This window comes from Schistocerca gregaria, chromosome 1 (genome assembly GCF_023897955.1).
Source record: "Schistocerca gregaria isolate iqSchGreg1 chromosome 1, iqSchGreg1.2, whole genome shotgun sequence".
NCBI lineage: Eukaryota > Metazoa > Arthropoda > Insecta > Orthoptera > Acrididae > Schistocerca > Schistocerca gregaria.
In genome coordinates this window covers 622,161,700-622,183,487 of record NC_064920.1, presented here as the reverse complement: position 1 = coordinate 622,183,487, position 21,788 = coordinate 622,161,700, and positions in this window count along the sequence as shown.

The following is a 21,788-nucleotide window of genomic DNA, read 5'->3' as shown; positions in this document are numbered from 1 at the left end:
CACCCAATACAAGTGCAGTGGTCACTCCCCAGGTGGAAAGCCGCCAATCTGCGTTTCCGCCATTTAACGATACCAAAGAGGATTACAGTGGCTAAAACAACGCACACCGCCTTGCAGATCAGTGATGACAGTCGCCAATAGTCGCTCTTCTTGTCTAGAGCTTCCTCGGATACATTTTCCTTTCTTAAGAAGTTGTGTCCTCTCTGGGATCCAGTGGCCCTTGGTTTAAAGGCAATGTGAGCGTTACTGTCGATTTATTATTCACAACGATTCCATTTGGCTACATCACGACTCGAATTTCATCAATACCTCAGACAACCTAGTCAGCTGTATCGCTCCTGGGTGACTGGTTTAAAAGGTAGACGCGATTTCACTTGCGCAAGCCCAGCATGCAAAACCTCTTATGCACATTACTTAATAAGAGATATAATTGTCCAGTTGGCTCCCTATGACGAAGTACGCACGTCATCCCTCGAGACAGACGATAGATAACCCATCATTACAAGATATTTTGACAGTCACGCACTCTTTCGAAATTGCGCAGGCGGCAAATGAGCAAGTCGTGGTCAGATTGCAAGTAGCAATCGTCCAGAGGGCATATCGTGTCCCACTAACACGAAATGCCCGTACACCATTTCCAAGACGGCGGCGTCATGTTTCGTCAGCGTCAGATGCATCAAGGGCCTCTCAACAGCCAGTCATACCATGTCGGCCCGGGAAAGTTGGGACTTCCGCCATGTCAAGATGGAGTTGTGATTTGTCAGTATCAGATTCATAAATGGCCTCCCTACAACCAGTCGTACCCTGTGGGCATGGGCAGTGGGGACTTCCCTCATATCCAGGTGGAGCCGTGATTTACAGGATCAGATGCATCAAAAGCCTTTCAACAGCCAGTCATATCCTGTAAGTGTGGGCAGTGGGACTTCCATCATGTTCAGGCGGCGCCATGGTTCGTCAGTATCAGATGCATGAATGGCCTCTCAACAGCCAGTTGTACCCTGTCGGTGTGGACATTTCCATTTCCCTGTAAAGGCACAGGACGGAGCATGAACTACCGACAATATTTTCCCAGGTGATTCTCTAGCTAACACTCTATTTATAAATCCCAAAACTACGAACAATGATGTCCATTTACAGGTGGACACAGCGGCTACAATTTCCTTGGTGAATCCCCAAAGGTATGCTCAATGCTCATCTTGGTTCCCCAGCCTACAAGATGGTCGCATGGCTGATAATGCTATATGCTGCTGATAGTAACTCAGCTAGAAACATATTTTGTCTGGACGTCTTCTAGTTGTTTGGATTCTCCATCAATGATGTTCAGGCCTTCTTTGGCAAGGCTCCCTACCAAGAACGCGACGATCTGTGTGTAGCATTCACACCAATATCCGCATGTGGAGTGTACCAAAGGTTTGTATGCTCATACCTCCTTGCGACTAGACGAGGTGCTTCGTTTGTACCGAGTATAGCCCGTAACTCGAGCGACTCAAGAAGGCTTGGGACGTTGAACTAAAAACGCCTGAGTCATGTCGCTGCTGCTAGTAAAGAAAACCAAAAGCTGCCTCTGTCTCTACAGTATCTTTAAATCAACACTCAATGTTCAGACACAAGTAAAAACATACCCTACACAGCATCAAGAAGACCTCCTCACAAACCTTGCTGGAGGAGAATATTTTTCTAGGTTCGACCTTGTTGACTCATATTTGCAAATACCGCTGGATGAGCAGTCGCAGAACATCTCAGTTATCAACACTTACGACCGTTTGAACAAATAGAGGTGCTTTCCTTTTAGGATCTCTTCTGCTGAAATAATCTTCCCGAGACACTTGGAACGGTAAACAATGCCTGTCTCTTCTTGCTGACTGTAGACATCTTAGCTGTCATGGACGCTTCGGACAGTATTTACTACAGTACGTGATGCAGGGTTAAAGAGCCACTTAAACAAATGCCAGTTTTTGTAGGAGGAAGTGGAATGCCTTGGGCACTTGCTTAACAAAGAGGAGATCCACATCGCAGATCATAACCTGGTAGCTAAAGACTCCCTTCTCAATCCCCAAAACTTACATGAGCTGCAAGCTTTTGTGGGGAAGGTGAATTATTATACAAAGTTCCTCCCACAAGCGTCTATATCATGCAAGCACTAAACCAGATGAAGAAGAGAGATGTCCAGTACAGGAGGCCAGCCGCGTTTCAGCGCTCCTTCAAAAAGTTGAAGCGTATACTGCGCATCAACCGTTCTTACCCTATTTTCACCAATGTGTTGACTGGTCCTGGCCACAGGTGCATTTCCATATGACACTGGTGCAGCGCTGGCACATAGGTACATCAATGATGCTGACACTAACACAAAAGAACTACTCTCAGAGGGTAGGAAAGGAATTATTAGCTATTGTATTTCCAATCAATTACTTCCATGTTTACCTATTTGGAAGTAAGTTTACTATAATCACGGACCATAATCCACTAGTAACGGTATTCAGTCAACACTCCAGTCTTTCAGAATGAATAGCTTAATGCCTCCAACGTTGGACACTTTTCCTGAGCTTCTACAATTATGCGTTTAAGGACAAATCAACAATGCAACATGTAAATACAGACGTTTTGTCCCACGGAACCAGACTCGGCCTTTGACCAGCAGGAAATCTTATATTTTCACACAGATGCAAAAAGTAGACAGGTCTTGGAATGATTTCCCATAATGGCAGCATGAATCGCTGCAGACACGCGCCCTGGCCCTATCTTATGACAAGTTATGATCTGTATGCTCCATGGATGGCTCACATACATTTCAAAAAACAAAAGTAAAGATTTCCATCCCTGGTCTTGCATCTACAACCATCTATTAGTCGTCAACTACGTCCTCAAAATATATGCTGAGACAGATATGTACTGTGTCGTCATCCTGGCTGCCCTCCAGCCACAGGCTTTACAAGTACTTAATAATGGGCATGGGGAGCGTAAAGGGTGAAAACTCTAGTGTAAAGGGAGAAAACTCTAGTGAGATGACATGCTTATTGACCAGGGACATGAAAGCCATGGAGTGAAGTCGTTCAACTTGCACCCAGCATCAGGCAAAACCATCACAATCTTTCACAACATGGCCCACCCCATACCAACCTTGGGACCACATCCATTTGGACTTTCAAATGGTTCAAATGGCTCTAAGCACTATGGGACTGAACATCTGAAGTCATGGTGGAGCTCCTCCGTGAGACCTCACTGTGAATGTTCTTCTGGTTCCTGGCCACACAGCCCCATTAACCACGAAGCAGGCACCCACTGGGGACAGCACTGTGGGGATGCTCATAAGGAGCAAAAGACACAGTTGTTAACATGTATGGGTGGCACATCATGTCCGCCGACACACCAAAGAGTGAGGAATGCTGTCATACAAACCAACTCTGCCCACATCTACCAACTGCACCACCATCAGTGGTACACACCGAATTAGAAAGCCCACCATCGTCAGTGCCACCACCTCACAGATTTAACTTGCACCCTTGAAAACCAATGGCAATTTCATTGGACAGAGACACAGAGATGGAGACCTACAAGTTCCGCTGTACAACGACATGGGATTGAGTAGCTTATTCACTTCGCTATCGTCTCGTTGTCGTTATGTACCGGTGGTTCTTGGTCTGCATCATTGCTATGCCTTAGGCGGTCACTCCATGTTAACTGCTCGACTTTGTTTATCTGTAGTGCCGTCTCCACAGGTTCATTTCCCTGTACTTGTCTTTTCCGTTCCCACCCGGCGATCCGCTGTTGACGCCTCCAGGCCGATCAGTCCAGCCTCATTTGGTTTCTCTCGAAATGATCTCAACATTCGGTCAAATATCAGCCACAGTAGAATTCTACAAGGAATCCATTTTCATACCAAATATTTGTGGGATTGTGTCCTTTCATTAACGTGAGCTGTTGAGCCAAAAATATTACACATTTGCACTTACTCCTGCACTATTTGTTTGAGATGAAGACATCTTGAATACAGTGTAAGAAGAAAACCAGACTGCACGTGTGGAAAGATTTACTGGCCTCAGAGGGCAATGGGTGGGGGTGGGCGTGGGGGGAGCATGTGGAAACGTGGCTTAACTCACTTTACCGCAAACGCGTTGATTTGCCCCCCCCCCCCCCCCCACCCGCCCCCCTGTGGAACATGCCTCACATAAGGCGGACACTTTGCGTATCTCAGTAGTCAGAACTTTTAAGACTTGACTACGAGGGAGTTGACAGCCACCGGAAGCTCAAAAATTCTATATCAACTGAAGCGGATTAGAAATAGAGAACATTTTGCCCAACACAAACATGGCATTATACTCTGCCCAACACCCAAAAGTGATAGTTACACTTAAAACATGATACACACACTTTACGAAGGATAAGTGCAACTGTGCACGAAGAAACAAAAAATTTCCATTACGATAACTGAAACTGCCCATTCATAAGTCAACAATGTCTTTTACTCTTCCTTTTCTATTATGCAACTTAATTAGACCGTTGAAACCAAATAACACCACACAGGAAAAGTGTTGTTTTAGCAGGAGAACGTGCTTTCCCGCACAATGGCTATGGTGGAGGCGGAAGTGTACGATCTGAACGTGGAAATATATCCTTATCCATCGCAATATCAAATTAGACCTCATGTCACTTTTTCCGTTTAGTAACTTAAAAAAATGCATGCAAAAGGAACTGCTAATTTGAGCTGTGAATGAGTGTTATTCATGGCCGGACGTATCCTCATATGACGAGAGGTGGGAACACGTAATACATCCAAGAACATTGTCAAATGTGATGGTTTTGGTGGACCAGGTGGGCAAGGCATAATGTTGTAGGGGCGTATTGGCCTCCAAACCTTCGAACACGGAACACTCGCCGAGAATGTTATTGTGACACTGTACTCTTTTCCCATGTGCGTCTTTTCAGAGGTGCATTCGGCCCTGACTTCATTTTTATGGCTGAAAATGCGCGACTGCGTTGAACAGCGCAAGTGGAGGCGCCCTTCAGGCACTTGTGGGATGCTTTGGAAAGATATACTGCAGCACGTCCACAGGTACCAACAACCACTCGGCAATCGTCAACCGCGCCAGTGGAGGAACGCAACGCCCTACCACAAACCCCTTTGCTAATCTTGTGGCGAGCATGAGGGCACGTTGCAGAGCAGGCATTGCTGTCCGTCGTAATCACATACATTATTAAGAACCACGTCCCGCCGTTTGTAACGTCTAGGGGACAATAATGAATAGAGGCATCTCCAGTGTAATAATTATCTTTGAGTAGAAGTGCCATTTCTGTTCGTCTCGTTGCGTATTTCTTTCAGATACCTTCTGTACTACACTACAGCAGTTCTTTCTACTTATTGACAAACTTTCATCGGCCTATCATCTGGCAGTGACACATTATGGGAATGTTACTTTCGTCCTTAACTTTTGCACCCCAGCCTATTAACCGGTTAAATATAGTTCTTACACATTTACACAACCCCCTACACTTAACGGGACTCCTGTCTCACCTATACTCAACTTTCTTCAAATAGCCTGGATGGTCCCATAAGTCCAAAACTTTCGAGACTGGATTAAATAAAAATAGAGAAAAGTTAATATGATCGTTTTAACGCTTCAGGTGCTTTACATAGTCTCGCGCCACTTGATCACATGGCGCAGAACGTTTATACAGCCACGTGAAACTCTCAGAAAAGTTCTTCTTAGGGACGTTGCTCCCCTAGTGTGTAACAATAGCTTCAATGATGATGATGATCGTTTGTGGGCGTTCAACATCGTGGTCATCAGTGGCCGTATAAGTTTCAAATATTTCCAGTTCCAGTCTCGGCACTTCCCGAATGATGATGAGTACAACACAAACATCCAGTCCCCACGCGGAGAAAATCCTCGACCGGGGAGAGAATCGAACATGCGACTCTGTGATCCAGAGGCAGCAACGCTAGCCAATAGACCACAAGCTGCGGACAATAGCTTCAGTCTTTGTTTTATCGTGAGAGCTTTGCCCGTAGGTTTGTTTTTATTACATTAAGTCTCGTCACCCATGATGATGCGAGAAATTAACTGCCCGAGTTTTGCAATTGTTTTGTCCGAGAGTCAAAATGTGCGGCACAAACTCCGCACATACTTTTCTCTTACTGAAAACGTTCTGGAAGACGTCTTGAACATTCGATTTAGAGATGTTGCTCTACTGTGATTTGCAACACGACAACGTTTACACACTTCGGTCGCACGTCCACTACTTAACACTGCCTCCTCACAGCTGATTGGTCGAACGCACATCTCCTGTTTATAGTTGTTAGTTCAAGCTGCCACCGTAGCTACTGCTCTGATTTGCTTGTACGCCAGGATAAATAATTCTCTGAATTGTTTGGACGGACGGAGTACTTTCCCGTCCCACAATCTATCATTCCCTCCATGTCAAAGATAATCGCTGCCCCTGGCTTCCCGTATCGACCGAAACTCCCCGACACATATCACATACCAGTCAATGACGTTCCCATCTCTTCAACAATACAATGAATATATGTACCTTCTGCAAACTCACTAGTTAACATGTTATTGCTTATGGCCTTCTCATGAAGCTAGATTGCTACCGTGAATGCGCCAGCACATCTCGGCTTCCCTCCAAATTCATATTCCCTGTATCCTCCCAAGTTATAATTTTAATAGTTTCTCTTTAACAAACAACAAAATGCGGCCCGATACTATCATTCCCATACGAGGTGGAGAGTGGCTGTAAGAACTGGGCTAGTGTTTGGGAAGAATGGGGTTCAAATTCCCGATCGGTAATCCAAATCTATATTCTCTGTGGTTTCCCTAAATCACATCAGGCGAATTCCAGGCTCGTTCCTTCAACAACATCGTTACTGTTTTCCTTCGCTATGGTTACCCTTTCCTAATTTAGTCACCATCGTTTACGAACCAGATGATAAACTCTAATATTTTTCTTCGACAGAGGGTGTGACCATTTAGTGTCAAAAAGCATTGCTGAAATATCCGACATACTGAAGAAGTACCTGCAACAACACAGATTGTACTTTTCACATTGAGAAGGAGCTTATTTTCAAAGTTCATGTTGGGTGATGAGAGAGGTATATCCATTACTTCCATCACATATTCAATGAGACTTGAGAAACTTTCCTACAACTGTACAAGTGTAATGTGCTAGCACAGTGGATCTGTAATTTCGTCCTAAACGAGCAATGACGGTGAGTTGATATTGAAGTTAATACGATGTTTGTTTAATACGTAACGCCTCAAATTTATTTACAGTAGTTAATGAATACTGGAGGAAAAAAGTCACAACATCAAGAAGGAGTTGTGCGACGTAACGAAAGTTGTTAGGCATGTTTCTACATCTGAAAGATCTTGTCTATGCGAATTTCGCGCCCGCATAACATCGGAACTAGTAGCGCCACTAGGAGGATACCAATCAGTTTTGCTTTAAATACATGCTGTACAGGCTGTGAGCGTCAGTTACCTTCGAGACTGGACGTGATGAGTTGATGTTAGTCAAGAATGCCTTTAAGACGACAAAGACCCCATTATCAACACCTCACTCAGTTTGAACGAGGTCATGTAATAGGGCTACGAGAGGCTGGATGATCCTTATGCGATACTGCAGAAAGGCTTAGCAGGAACGTAGCCACTGTACGTGATTGCTGGCAGCGGTTTGTCACGAGAATGTACGGTCGTAAGAAGTCTGGGTTCCGGACGGCCTCGTGGCACTGCCGAGAGGGAAGAGCATCGTATTCTACTTATGGCTCTGGCGCATGGTACTGCATCTGCAGCAGCAGTATGAACAGCAGTTGGCACCACAGTGACACAACGAACTGTTACAAATCGGTTACTTCGAGGGCAGCTCGAGCCGACGCCCTTTAGCGTTCATTCCACTGGTAACAAACTACCGCCATTTGCCACTTCAGTAGTGTCAACGAGAGCTCATTGGAGGGCAGGGTGGAGGTCTGTTGTGTTTTCTGACGAAAGCTGATTCTTCATCGGTGCTAGTGATGGCCTTGTGTGAGGGAGTCCAGTTGAGGGCCTGCAACAAACCTGTCTGCGTGCTACACACACGGGACCTACATCTGCAGTTATTGTCTGGGGTGCGAATCGTACGACAGCAGGAGCACTCTCGCGGCTGTCCCACCCATCCATGCTGCAAAACTCTTCATTCGATTTGTTGTGCTGCCATTCATGAACAGCACTCCAGGGGGTGTTTTCATACAGAATAACACTCGCCCGCATACCACTGTTGTGACCCAGTGAGCTCTACAGACTGTCGACATGTTGCCTTGGCCTGCTCGATCACCATATCGATCTCCATTTGAGCACATACGGGGCATCATCGGACGAAACCCCGAGCGTCATCCATAAACAGCATTATACGTCGCTGTATTTACCGTCCAAGTGCAACAAGCATGGAACTCCATACCACAAACCGACATCCGGCAGCTGCACTACACAATGAATGCACGTTTTCACGCTTCCATTAAACATCCTGGCAGTTACACCTGCTATTAATGTACCAAAATTTCACATTTTCGATGGCTTATCCCGTGCTTGCATTAACCCGTGATCTTGCAATATGAAACACTTCAATATGTTACCTAGAGAAATGTATTCCCAAAATTCCATTACTCTACATTAACTGTTTTTTGGTGTTGTGAGTTTCTTGGCATCCGTGTGTGTAAGAAAACTTCAAATTTAATGTTTCTTCTGCACGTGTTTTAAGTTTCGAACCCTTTAGACAGATGGTATAGCTGTAGTGAAGCATTAACATGTAGTCTGTGCAAGAGACATTCTTTAAAATCAGCGTTCTGTAATTGAATTCTTGACTGCGGAAAAAGATATCGTCATGAACAGTCATAAACGTTAGTGTGCAGGACGATAGATAAAGGTAGTTAAAGAGTCAGGGAGTGCACAAACCGAGCGCCATGATCGCTCACGTTCGGGACATCCTGCCACAGCCACTGCTCTCGACCTGGTGAATAGTGTGGATGTCATTATTCGTGCAGACCGACGCACCACAACTCCACGATTGGCTCTACAGAAATCGGCGACTACTGGAAGTGTGTGTGCAATGAATGAAACTCTTGGATGTTCACAGGTGTGCTGAAGATGTATTTCAAGAATGTTCACAAAAGACAATAAGATTCAAAGAAAAACCGTTTCATCTGAACTAGTTTCAGACCAATAGACAAGGCCATTGTGTCACTCGGGTGGCATTACCCGCAATCACCAAAAATGAATAAATTCAAAGTCAAGATAACAGTCTTTGGGAGCAGATCACCAAAAATGAATAAATTCAAAGTCAAGATAACAGTCTTTGGGGGCAGTGGTGCTGTCATTATCGAAGATATGTTGCTAATTCAGAGGCATTTATGAAGCCTCTGAACAAGCTGAAGAATCGTTACTGACTTGTTCGGTATGACAAGAAATCAAAGGAAATCTTGCTCCCGCACTAAAATGCACGCCCATACACAAATCTCAGGACCCGTTAATACATCGCCAAATAGCTTTGCACACCGCTGCCTCATCTACCGTATAGCCTAGGCCTAGTGCCTCGAACTTCTATTTGTTTGAGCCATTTAAGGAGTGTGTACGTGGTACACATCTGGAAGATAATGAGAAAACATAGCTACGAGCACAGGTCAACAACTTCTACCAACAGAGAATACATGCTCAAACACAACAGTAGCATAAGATCATAGCACGTAAAGTATACGTTGTAGAAAACCAGTACCCGTGAAAAAGAGTTTTCTGGCGTCGTCACCAAATTCTGACCCCTAAGAATAAATATGTTATGAGAAAAAATTATGGGGTGTTATCTGTTGAGCGACAGTCGTAGTTTCCCCAGAGACTAATGCCGCTCTGCAGTAAAGTCGACTATTCGGACACGGCTGTGACAAGCACTGGAGGCAAGTTACAGGCACGATCCATCACTGAAGATGGAGTTATGCCATGTCCCCGCCATGCGTGGCCTTTTCCGACACCACGTCACTGCGGGTCAGTGGAGCACTTACTGCAGGAACAGTTTCCTGTTGGTTAGCTGTTGCATTTGAACCATTAAAATCCAAAATCATAATGGAGGTTCTCAGATGGCTGCATACATATGGTTATTCATTGTTTATGGCGCCACGTTTACTGCAATAGTTACTCGAATTTGCGCTGTAGATGCTCGGAGGACCCCCCTTGGAATATACTAGTGATGCGGGGAACCTCAGATGATGTTGCGCAATGGCTCGATTCTGTACGAAGTTTTTAGTCAAGTGCTGCTTGATTAGTGGTGTCAATCATTTTATACTGCTAATTCTTTTCGGCGAATACGCAATGTTACAGTGTTCACTGATAACAAAATCTCATTCTAAACAATTACTGTTTTAAAAGTGAACACTTCTTGTCTCTTAAACCTCTGCTTACCGGAAAATCTGTACAGCGTTGCCTACCTGTCGGGCCGGAGAAGCATAAAATGACACTTTTTTTGGCTACTTACGAAGTGAACGACTGTTGAGGTATAAATACTCATAAATTAATTTTATTTATTTAAAGTTTACATTTCAAAAACACATTTTTTATGCTTTTACAGGTGGCTTTTATTCTTAGTGAAAATTTGCGCAGAATATACAGACAACAACTGACTGTTCCGAGCACACAGGTTTGGTGCACTTATAACATGTAATGTGACTTTTCTATCTTTCTTCTCTATACAGTATACATATCTTCCCCTTTACTTAGCTGGTAATTTCACTGCCCTTCCCAGATCGGGTGCTACTAATGAATCCACTGACTTCCTTACCCCTGCTAGCTGCTTTCCCAAATTGATGATGAAAGTCCGAAGTGGCATTTTTTATTCCTAGCCATCATCATCCAAATTATGTCTACATTCATTACACTAACATCGATTATTTTGAAGAAAACCACAAACGGGCAAGGCTTCTCTACTTTTGATGATAACACCGTTGGTTGATCATAAAGAAAGGAAAACCGGTAACAGTTTTGTTTTTGTTAGGAACGTAAAAGGCTATCATCACATCTGGTTGAAAACCAGGTGATGTAGACTATAGTTCACGTCCTTTAGGTACAATAAAATCGGCAGGCAGTTCAACTTTGCTTTTTTTTAGTAGTACCGACCATTGTTAAATCTTTTGACAACAAATAATTAGATAAATCGAGAGATGTAAAAAAATATCACAAGCTATATTATGTCCAGACTTTTCAAGTTCCATCACCAGGGTTTTCGCAACATTCTCTCCAAATTGCACAGCTCTGATTTCCTCCTCATTCCCCAAATACAGTTACATGGCGCAGTAGTACGTTGTTAAACTGTCACAAATTGCCAAGAACTTCATTCCGTATCTACCAAGTTCTGATGGGATGTATTGGAGAAATGGACAGCGACTTCGAAATGTGAGCAGCTGTTCATTCATAGTCATGCACCATCCTGGAATGCAGGCATCTCTAAGGGCAATTTCCTACGTCTCAAAAACTTCTCTGATTTGTTCCAATTTGTCACGTGACCTACGTTCAAGTCGGGCTGCTGCATTGTTAAAGCGCAACACCCTCAGAATACTATGGAAGCGGTTGCGAGACATAATTTCACTGAAAGTGTTCAGCCATTCTCAACATTCCAAAGCTGACTGATACTCGTACCTTCTTTCCTTGAATTGTAAACTCCAGTCAGGATTAGAACACCAAGAAACTTTTTCATTTCATATCTATGTCCACCCAGTTTTCATAAACGATTCGACCTTCTTTGTTGGTCCACATACATACTTTGCCAATGAGGGGCACACGAAATAACAACATAAAACAAGATTCTGCATTATCACAGTTTCTAATCGATTACTTGTGGGGCTCTGGTCTTCTTTCAATACGTCCTTTTTGCTCCGCCTTCCAGAAATTCCATCTTGAGGAGCTGTATCAAGTATTTCATTCCCATTACGAGAAAACAATCAGTCACACTCAACAGAAATTGCACTGAATTGTTCTTCTCTGTCTTCGTACAGGCATTCTTCATCATCATCATCTTCGTGTAGGTTTGAGTTTTCGGCGACTTGCATCTCATTATCATCATCATTGGAAGATTCACATTCACTAGGCTGGATTTCAGAGTCAGAAGACTGCTCCAACAATTCTCTAATCTTCTCATCTGATCCCCGTAACATTTGCAGTTTGTAGAACTGGCAATTGTTATGAAAAAATGCACAAAACTAAACATGTGCTTATCACAGGACTGGTGAACACTGAATAATAGCGCGAGTCAACAAGGGCAAATGACGTAACACAGCAGCGCAGACAGACATCTGGTGGCTGAAAAATTGCAGTTGAGGCCCGTACGGGAGGAAACTTGCACCAATACGTTAACATACAGCCATGGGTAAATTTTTATAATTTATTCCAAAATTGGGATTAACTTGACAAATTAGGAAAATTCATAAAACTTGATTATCATAAAATGTATAGTTACTAATAGAGAAGACATTAGACATCACGGACGGGTCTCTGAGGCACGGTGGTAGGTAAAGGGTTAATTTTGCGGCCTGTATGTCTCAACTAAGTAGTACACGGATTCACTTATTTTAATTTGTTTGTCTATGGCGAATCCTGTGCGTGGCTGTAGAAATTGCCCAAACAGCATCGACAACCTGTTAAACTTGCAGCTTTCCACTTCTCCAAACGTAACATATATGAGCATTTTCTTCCATTTTATTTCATATAATTCGTACCGTCACAAACTTCCTGAATTTAAATTGTGTTCTAGAATACTTCCGTGATCGAGGCTGATGAGCGATGATAACTGACTGCTGTCACTCGTTCCGCCCGTGAGAGTATGTTCCAGCGTAGCTCTGAAACACTTCGAGAAATTTCGACCAAACATGGTACACATATGACTTATTACCACGAGATAATTATCGTTGAGATAAATCACATCTAGCGCCCCAATTTGTGTAAGTGCCGTGAGAAAGTGGTGACATGTAAGCGTTACTCTGCTAGAGACACTTTCGATGGGGTGTCTGAACGTCTGTGGAGGAGTGGCAGTCCATTCTTCCTCAAGAGTCGAAGCCAGAGAAGGCAGTGATGTTGGACGCTGGGCTCTGGATCAAAATCGACGTTCGAACTCATCCCAAAAGCTTTCCATTGGATTCTGGGCAGGCTATTCCCTTACAGTAATGTTATTGTCCACAAATCATTGCCTCAATAATGTAGCTTTATAGCAGATGTATTGTCATGCTTTAGCGTTCTGTCAAATGCGATAAGAAGACTATATACTAACCATGAAAAACTTGTCCGTATTACCTTCCATGTACTTCACTGTTGGCACTACACTTGATGGCAGGTAACATTCTCCAGGCATTCGCCAAACCCAAACCATTCCAACGGATTGCCACAAGATATACCGCAATTCATCACTCTGAATCACTCGTTTCCAGTCATCCAGTGGCCAGTAGTGTCGTTCTTCACACTACCGCAAGCACCGCTTAGCTGCTGTTTCGTTTATTTTCTGAGACAATTCACCGGACTTTTCAGACGAATCTTGGAAGTGGCGTTACCTCTAGAGCCTTTAGTAGACAACACTTTAAGCACACGCACATACATTGGCAATAGTTTCACAGTATATTTACTCTCTTATGAAGATTGTTTCCAGTATCGAAGAATAATTAGACAGTAACAGTAACACTAATAAATATAACACCGAACGGTCAAAGGAAAAAGAAAGATATTGAACGTAGTTAAGAATAAATCAATATCGTTGCTGTGCGATGGGCAAGCAAACAAAAGTGCAAAGAAGGGGGCAAAACAATCCGTGGCTAAAGCTAAAGCTGAATCAGTAAGGTAGGCATACGAACAATTACAGAAAAATCAGGATATGAGACAACTGATACGGATAGGCAAATCAAGAGATAAAGCTTCTAAGGATCTAACAGCAATAAAACAAATGAAAAAAGAGACAAGAATAATTCTGCATGACCATAGAAAAATAATCCAAAGGTGGTTGAATTATTTTGAGAAATTGCTGAATGAAGAAAAAATAAGAGTGAAAACTGAGGAAGGAGGGGCAAACGAAGGATTAACGATGGATATAAGTAGAGATGAAGTCGAACGGACAGTTGAAAAGATGAAAAATGGGAAGGCCGTTGGCCCAGACCAGATCCAAGTTGAGGTATGGAAGTGTCTCGGTAAAAAGGGAATTAAGCTCCTTTGGGATTTAATGAAGAAGATTTGGCGACAGGAGGAGATGCCAGCCGAGTGGATAACTAGTGTACTGATCCCAATATTCAAGGGAAAAGGTGATGTGCAGGACTGCAGTAACTATAGAGGTATTAAACCGATGGCACACACAATGAAAATTTGGGAAAGAGTTATAGAGGCAAGATTACGCAAGGAGGCTGTGGTATGTGAAGAACAGTTTGGGTTCATGCCTGGAAGAGGAACGACTGATGCAATACATGCTTTAAGGCGGATAGTGGACAGATACGGGGAGCTACAAGCCGACTAAATATGGCTTTCATTGATTTGGAGAAAGCATGTGACAGAGTCCCAAGGGACGAAATATGGAGAATTATGAAAGAGCAGTGCGTGCCAGAGAAGTATGTGAGGTTAGTGAAGGAAATGTATAGAAAGCAATGACACTGGTGAGAAGTAGTGTGGGCATGACAAAGGAGTTACCAGAAAAAGTAGGGTTACATCAAGGGTCTGCGCTTAGTCCCTACCTCTTTGACTTGATTATGGATGTGCTGGTGAAAGATGTGAAGAAGGAAGCGCCGTGGAATAAGATGTGGTTCTTTGCGAGATGAGCATCGACAGACTTGAGGAAAAGCTGGAGGAAACAGGGATGAAAATTAGCAGGACAGAGTCAGAGGTTTTAGCACTGAAGGATATGCACATGAGGTCTTGCAAGATCCAGGATGATGAGCTGAAATCGGTCTGCATATTTAAATACCTGGGGTCGTACATACAGAGGGACGGAGGACTGGAAAGCGAGATAGAACACCGAATAAATTGCGGTTGGAACAACTGGAGGAAAATGAGTGGAGTGTTGTGACAAGAAGGTGAGCATTGGGTTGAAAGGGAAAGTGTACAAGTCGGTGGTAAGGCCTGCTATTATATACGGGGCAGAGACGTGACCAAACACAGTAGCGCAGGAAAGGAAGATGAAAGTGGCGGAAATGAGGATGCTGAGGTGGATGTGTGGGGTAACAAGAAAGGACAGGATTAGAAATGAATTTGTTAAAGGAGCTATGAAAGTGGAACCCATAGGGAAAAAGATACAAGAGAGCAGACTAAGGTGATACGGACACTTACACAGAAAAGGGGAAGAGTATATCGGAAACAGAGTCGAAGATATAAAGATTGAAGGAGCGAGAAGGAGAGGAAGACTGAAGATGAGGTGGAAGGATAAGGTTTCCGGGGACCTATGGGAGAAAGGATGGAAGAAGGAAAAGGCAGTGGATAAAGTACTATAGAGGAGAAGGATCCAGAAGAGTAACGCCGACCCTACGTGACGTGGGACAAGGCAACGATAAAGAAGAAGAAGAAGAAGAAGAAGAAGAAGAAGAGAGAAGTTGTTGTTGTGATCTTAGATCTGAAGAACTGTTTGATGTAGCTATCCACGCTAATTTAATCTGTCCTGTGCAAGCCTCTTCATCTCTGGATAGCTACTGCAGTCTACATCTATTCGAACCTGCTTACTGTACTCAAGCCTTGGTCTCCCTCTGCAATTTTTAGTCCCCTCCCCCCCCCCCCCTCCCCTTTCCCCACTACATCGCTCCGTTAACATTCCTTGAGGCCACAGAATGTGTCCTATCAACTGATTCTTTCTCAATTCCTCTTCATTCGTTATTCGACGTACCTATCTGATTTTCAACACTTCAAAAGTTTCTATTTTCCTCTTGTTTGAACCGCTAATCGGCCACGTTTCACCTCCGTGCAGGGCTAGAATCCCCACAAATACATCCAGAAAATATTTCCTAACACTTACATTTACATTCAAAGTTAAGAAATTTCTCTTTTTGATGCATAAACTGTCAAAGTTGCAAGATTCAATTTCTTTATTTAATTGTTGACTAGTTTTGGGCTACATGAATCCATTTTCAAATCATCCCACCAAACAAAACAGTATTTTCTGTAATAGCATGCAAACCAAACCAAGACTGTACAAAAGCACATATAAAAATCATTTTTTTTCTATGAACTTCGGCAAGAATAGCAAGGTTCGTAGAAAAACTGGACTCTGATATACGTTTATATACACTCTTAACATTATTTGAATGCTATTACGGAAAACACTGGTCTGTCCGATTGGACGATTTGAAAATGTGTCTAGGTAACCCGAAGGTAGTGATCAATTAATAAAAAGCTGAATCTTGCAACTTTGGCTGTTTCTTCATCAGAATTGTTTACACAAGTTGCTGTCCCATCAGCAACCCAGCGTGTTGGAAATCCACAAATTTCTCTTTTTCAGAATCGCTTTTTTTGATATTGTTAGTCTCCATTTTATATTCTCTCTAGTTCGGCTATTGCCCAAGTAAGAAAACTTATCTCCAACTTTTAACGTCTCATTTCGGACTCTAATTCTACCAGCATCAGTATTTACCTATAAAAAAAAGAAAAATAATTAAGAGGTTGAGGGAGAGAGATTTGACATAGTTAAGAATGAATCACAGTATGAATGTAAGAAAAAGAAGTAAATCATGAAATGTAAATGGTTAGCGTGTTGTCATATTTTCCCTTGAACAAATGTACTATAATTGTAAAACTGACTCGTTTCTCATCATAGGGGGAGGCCGCTGTTATGACCGATGGAAGACACAAGTAACTAGCTAACTGACTAGATGTGGGACTGATGATGGGAAGGCGCGGGAGAGGGCAATTACAGTATTATTGCATGATGTGTGGAGAATTTTCAGCCAAAGTAAATGGGCTATGCCGAAGTAATCAGCTGGTTAACAGTTAAGCACCCACGAGGCAAATGAATGAGTGGGTAGGTGGAATAATCTAATAAATGTAGAAGAAAAACTTCAAAAAGCAAAGATCGCATGTAGAGCATTTGTTTCGACATCTGGTTTCGATACGACTGCATTACCATCTTCGGATCTGCAACGGATAGAACCAAGTTGGAAGGGTAAACAATTGTGGTATAACTATACACAAAATTAATTGTGTATACACTTGGAAAAGTGACATACCTTATGCTCTATAAATTCACACAATGACTTCCCTGTGTCCTATGTATCGTGTCACATCATGAATATCCATGTGAAGATCATCAGCATCACTGGATATCTGCATGTCAAATTTAAAGCAAATAATATGTATAAAGACAAGGACAGTGCGCCGAATACGAGCAGACTGAGATGCAGAGTACTCACAACAAGCATTCCATTAGCCCACGTGGCACTGTGGTAGGACAATTTGGAATCATCTTGTGTAAAGCCAAGGCTTGATTACACAATACCGAGTAACTCTATGCTTACTAAAAAAATGTGCTTTCAATAAACCATTATTTATGTACAATGCATCATCCAAATCAGAAATCATAGTGATTTTAAAACAACATTTTTTATATAAAATGTTTTAGCGTATTCTTTAAAGACTCCATTCCATTAACATGTAAGACTTGGTTTATATGGTCAGTTTATATTGCAATGTAGTAAGTTATCAAGCCAACACTCTTCATGCTCTATAACATGCATCAATAAAACAGGCTCAAAATTGTCGAGTTTGTGTTTAGAACAACACACTGAGAAACGAAATTACAATGTATTCATATTCCATACCAAGAAATAAGTCTTAGAAGTTTGTAACGGAAATTTCTCAGCATTCTGTAAATACTTATTATGGCATCTTATATGTTACACGACTATCAATAAAGTATGATATCTTGTGTCAGTCGATGTCTAGGAGAATTTATGTTATGGCTAATTATCGGAGGGTGGCGTTAACCATTTTAATTTACGTCATAGATACAGTGTAAGTTCATAGCGTGTGAATAAGACCACTTAAGTAAAATAACCTGCACTATATACACCGAAAAGCCAAAGAAACTGGTACACCTGCCTAATATTGTGTAGGGCCCTCGCGACCACGCAGAAGTGCCGTAGCAAGACGTAGATGGACTTAAATGTCTGAAGTAGTGCTACAGGAAACTAACTCCATGAATCCTGTAGGGCTGTCCATAAAGCCGTAAGTGTACGAGGGAATGGAAATCTCTTCTGAACAGCACGTTGCAACGCATTCCAGATATCCTCAATAATGTCCATGTGTGAGGAGTATGGTGACTAGCGGAAGTGTTTAAACTCAGAAAACTGCTCCTGTAGCCATTCTGTAGCAATTCTGGTCGTATGGGGCGTCGCATTGTCCTGCTGGAATTTCCCACGTCCGTCAGAATGCACAATGGACGTGAATGGATGCAGGTGATAAGACAGCATGCTTACGTACGTGTCAACTGTGAGAGTCGTACCTAGACGAAGCAGAGGTCCCATATCACTCCAAATGCATACTACCCACACCAATACAGAGCCTCTACCAGCTTGAGCAGTCCCCTGCTGACATGCATGGTCCATGGATTCATGAGGTTGTCTCCAAAGACGTACACGGACATCCACTCAATATAATTTGAAACGAGATTCGTCCGACCAAGCAACATGTTTCCAGTCATCAACACCCCAGTGTCGAATTGACGGACCCAGGCAAGGCGTAAAGCTTCGTGTCGAGCAGTCGTCGAGGATATACGAATGAGCTTTCGCCCTCGAAAGCCCATGTCGATGACGTTTCGTTGAGCGGTTCGCACGCTGATACTTGTTGATGACCCAGCATTGAAATCTGCAGCAATTTGCATAAGGGTTCGACTTCCGTCACGTTGAACGATTGTCTTCAGTCGTCGTTGGTCCCGCTCTTGCACGATCCTTTTCCGGACGCAGCGACGTCGGAGATTTGACGTTTTACCGGATTCCTGATATTCACGGTACACTGTGAAATGGCCGTAGGGGAAAATCCCCACTTCATCGCTACCTCGGATATGCTGTGTCCCATCGCTCGTGCGCCGAGTATAACACAACGTTCAGACTCTCTTAAATCTTGATAACCTGCCAATATAGCAATAGTAACCGATCTAACACCTGCCCCACACACTTGTGTTATATAGGCATTGCCGAGCGCAGCACCATATTCTACCTGTTTACGTATCTCTGCATTTGAATACGTATGCCTATAGCAGTTTCTTTGGCGCTTCAGTGTAATTAATTTCGTCACATGTAGAGCAGAAGCTATGTTACTTCTCCAAGTTAAGGACAGTTAATTTTTATAGATTGTTGTACTTGACCCATTGCAAACAAGAAGATGGTATCGCAGACTTGCGGAAACCAGTTATCGAAATAAATGCTTTACTAGTGATCTTGGCGTTTTTCTTCTGAGCTTATTGTATTGCAGATCACCATATTCCTTCACAGTGGGAGGAATATGTAGGAACAGCTTAAGATTTGAAGCGTCTAGGTGTGTGTGGAGCTGTGAACGGTTAGGGAGGTTAGAGATGGATGTAAGACCTCGGCGTGGCATCGGCCTACTTGTCGGTTGCGGGCTGGGCTGACCTCTCCTGGTCGGCGTCGTCGCTGCCGGCGCCGGGCCCCCTCAGGCCGACGGCGTCGTCGTCGACGCGCTCGTAGGAGACCCCGGGCCGCTTGACGACATTGCGGCGCTGGCGCTGCGGCGCGCCCACGTCCTCGCCCAGCGCCGGCAGCTGCAGCTCGCGCTGCGCCGCCTCCAGCTTGCGCAGGAACTCCTCCAGGCCGCCGCCGCCGCCGGCCACCTGTCCACGCCGCCTCCACTACAGCCATTACCGCAGTTACACTCTGCTTCATTCTATGCTTAAAGCTCGATTCACATTGGACGCCAACGGAACGAAACGAGGTGGCAGGCGCCGCTGCCGTCAAATCGTAGTGTCTTCACACTAGCCGGAACGTCAACGCGGCGTCCTTCGCTTATGCCTGTACCGCAAGGTGAAGTCGGGTCGTGAGATACCATCTGTGATACACTATTGGCCATTAAAATTGCTACAGCACGAAGATAAAGTGCAACAGACGCAAAATTTAACCGGCAGGAAGAAGATGCTGTCATATGCAAATGATTAGCTTTTCAGAGCATTCACACAAAGTTGGCGCCGGTGGCGACACCTACAACGTGCTGGCATGAGGAAAGTTTCCAACCGATTTGTCATACACAAACAGCAGTTGACTGGCGTTGCCTGGTGAAATGTTGTTGTGATGTGTAAGGAGGACAGATGCGTACCATCACGTTTCCGACTTTGATAAAGGTCGGATTGTAGCTTATCGGGATTCAGGTTTATCGTATCGCGACATTGCTGCTCGCGTTGGTTGAGATCAAATAACTGTTAGCAGAATATGGAATCGGTGCGTTCAGGAGGGTAATACGGAACGCCGTGCTGGATCCAATCGGTCTCGTATCACTAGCAGTCGAAATGACAGGCATCTTATCCACATGGCTGTAACGGATCGTTCAGCCACGTTCCCTGAGTCAACAGATGGGGACGTCTGCAATACAACGACCATCTGCACGAACAATTCGACGACGTTTGCAGCAGCATGGACTATCAGCTCGGAGACCGTGGCTGCGGTTACCCTTGACGCTGCATCACAAACAGGAGCGCCTGCGATGGTGTACTCAACGACGAACCTGGGTGCAGGAATGGCAAAACGTCATTTTTTCGGATGAATCCAGATTCTGTTTACAGCATGATGATGGTCGCATCCATGTCTGGTGACATCGCGGTGAACGCACATTGGAAGCGATTATTCGTCATTGCCATACTGGCGTATCACCTGGCGTGATGGTAAAGGGTGCCATTTGTTACACGTCTCAGTCACCTCTTGTTCGCATTGACGGCACTTTGAACAGTGGACGTTACATTTCAGATGTGTTACGATCCGTGGCTCTACCCTTCATTCGATTCCTACGAAACCCTACATTTCAGCAGGATAATGCACGACCGCATGTTGCAGGTCCTGTACGGACCTTTCTGGATACAGAAAATGTTTGACTGCTCCCCTGGCCAGCACATTCTCCAGATCTCTCACCAATTGAAAATGTCTGGTCAATGGTGGCCGAGCTACTGGCTCGTCACAATACGCCAGTCACTACTCTTGATGAACTGTGGTATCGTGTTGAAGCTGCATGGGCAGCTGTACCTGTACACGCCATCCAAGCTCTATTTGACTCAATGCCCGGCCGTATCAAGGCCGTTATTACGGCCAGAGGTGGTTGTTCTGGGTACTGATTTCTCAGGATCTATGCACCCAAATTGCGTGAAAATGTATTCACATGTCAGTTCTAGCATATTATATTTGTCCAATGAATATCCGTTTATCATCTGCATTTCTTCTTGGTGTAGCAATTTTAATGGCCAGTAGTGTACAAAAAGGTCGGAACAGAGTACCAGATTTAAACAAATAGCAATGATAAAGTTTATTAATGTCCAAAGCGAACATCGTAACTGGTGTTCTTGAGAAACTTTTGCGGGCCAGAGTGGCCGAGCGGTTCTATTCGCTACAGTCTGGAACCGTGCGACCGCTACGGGCGCAGGTCCGAATCCAGCCTCGGGCAAGGATGTGTGTGCTGTCCTTAGATTAGTTAGGTTTAAGTTGTTCTAAGTTCTATGGGACTGATGACCTTAGAAGTTAAGTCCCATAGTGCTCAGAGGCATTTGAACCCTTTTTTTTTTTTTTTTTTTTTTTTTTTGAGGAACTTTGTATGGTACACTGCTGAGAAGTGAAACAA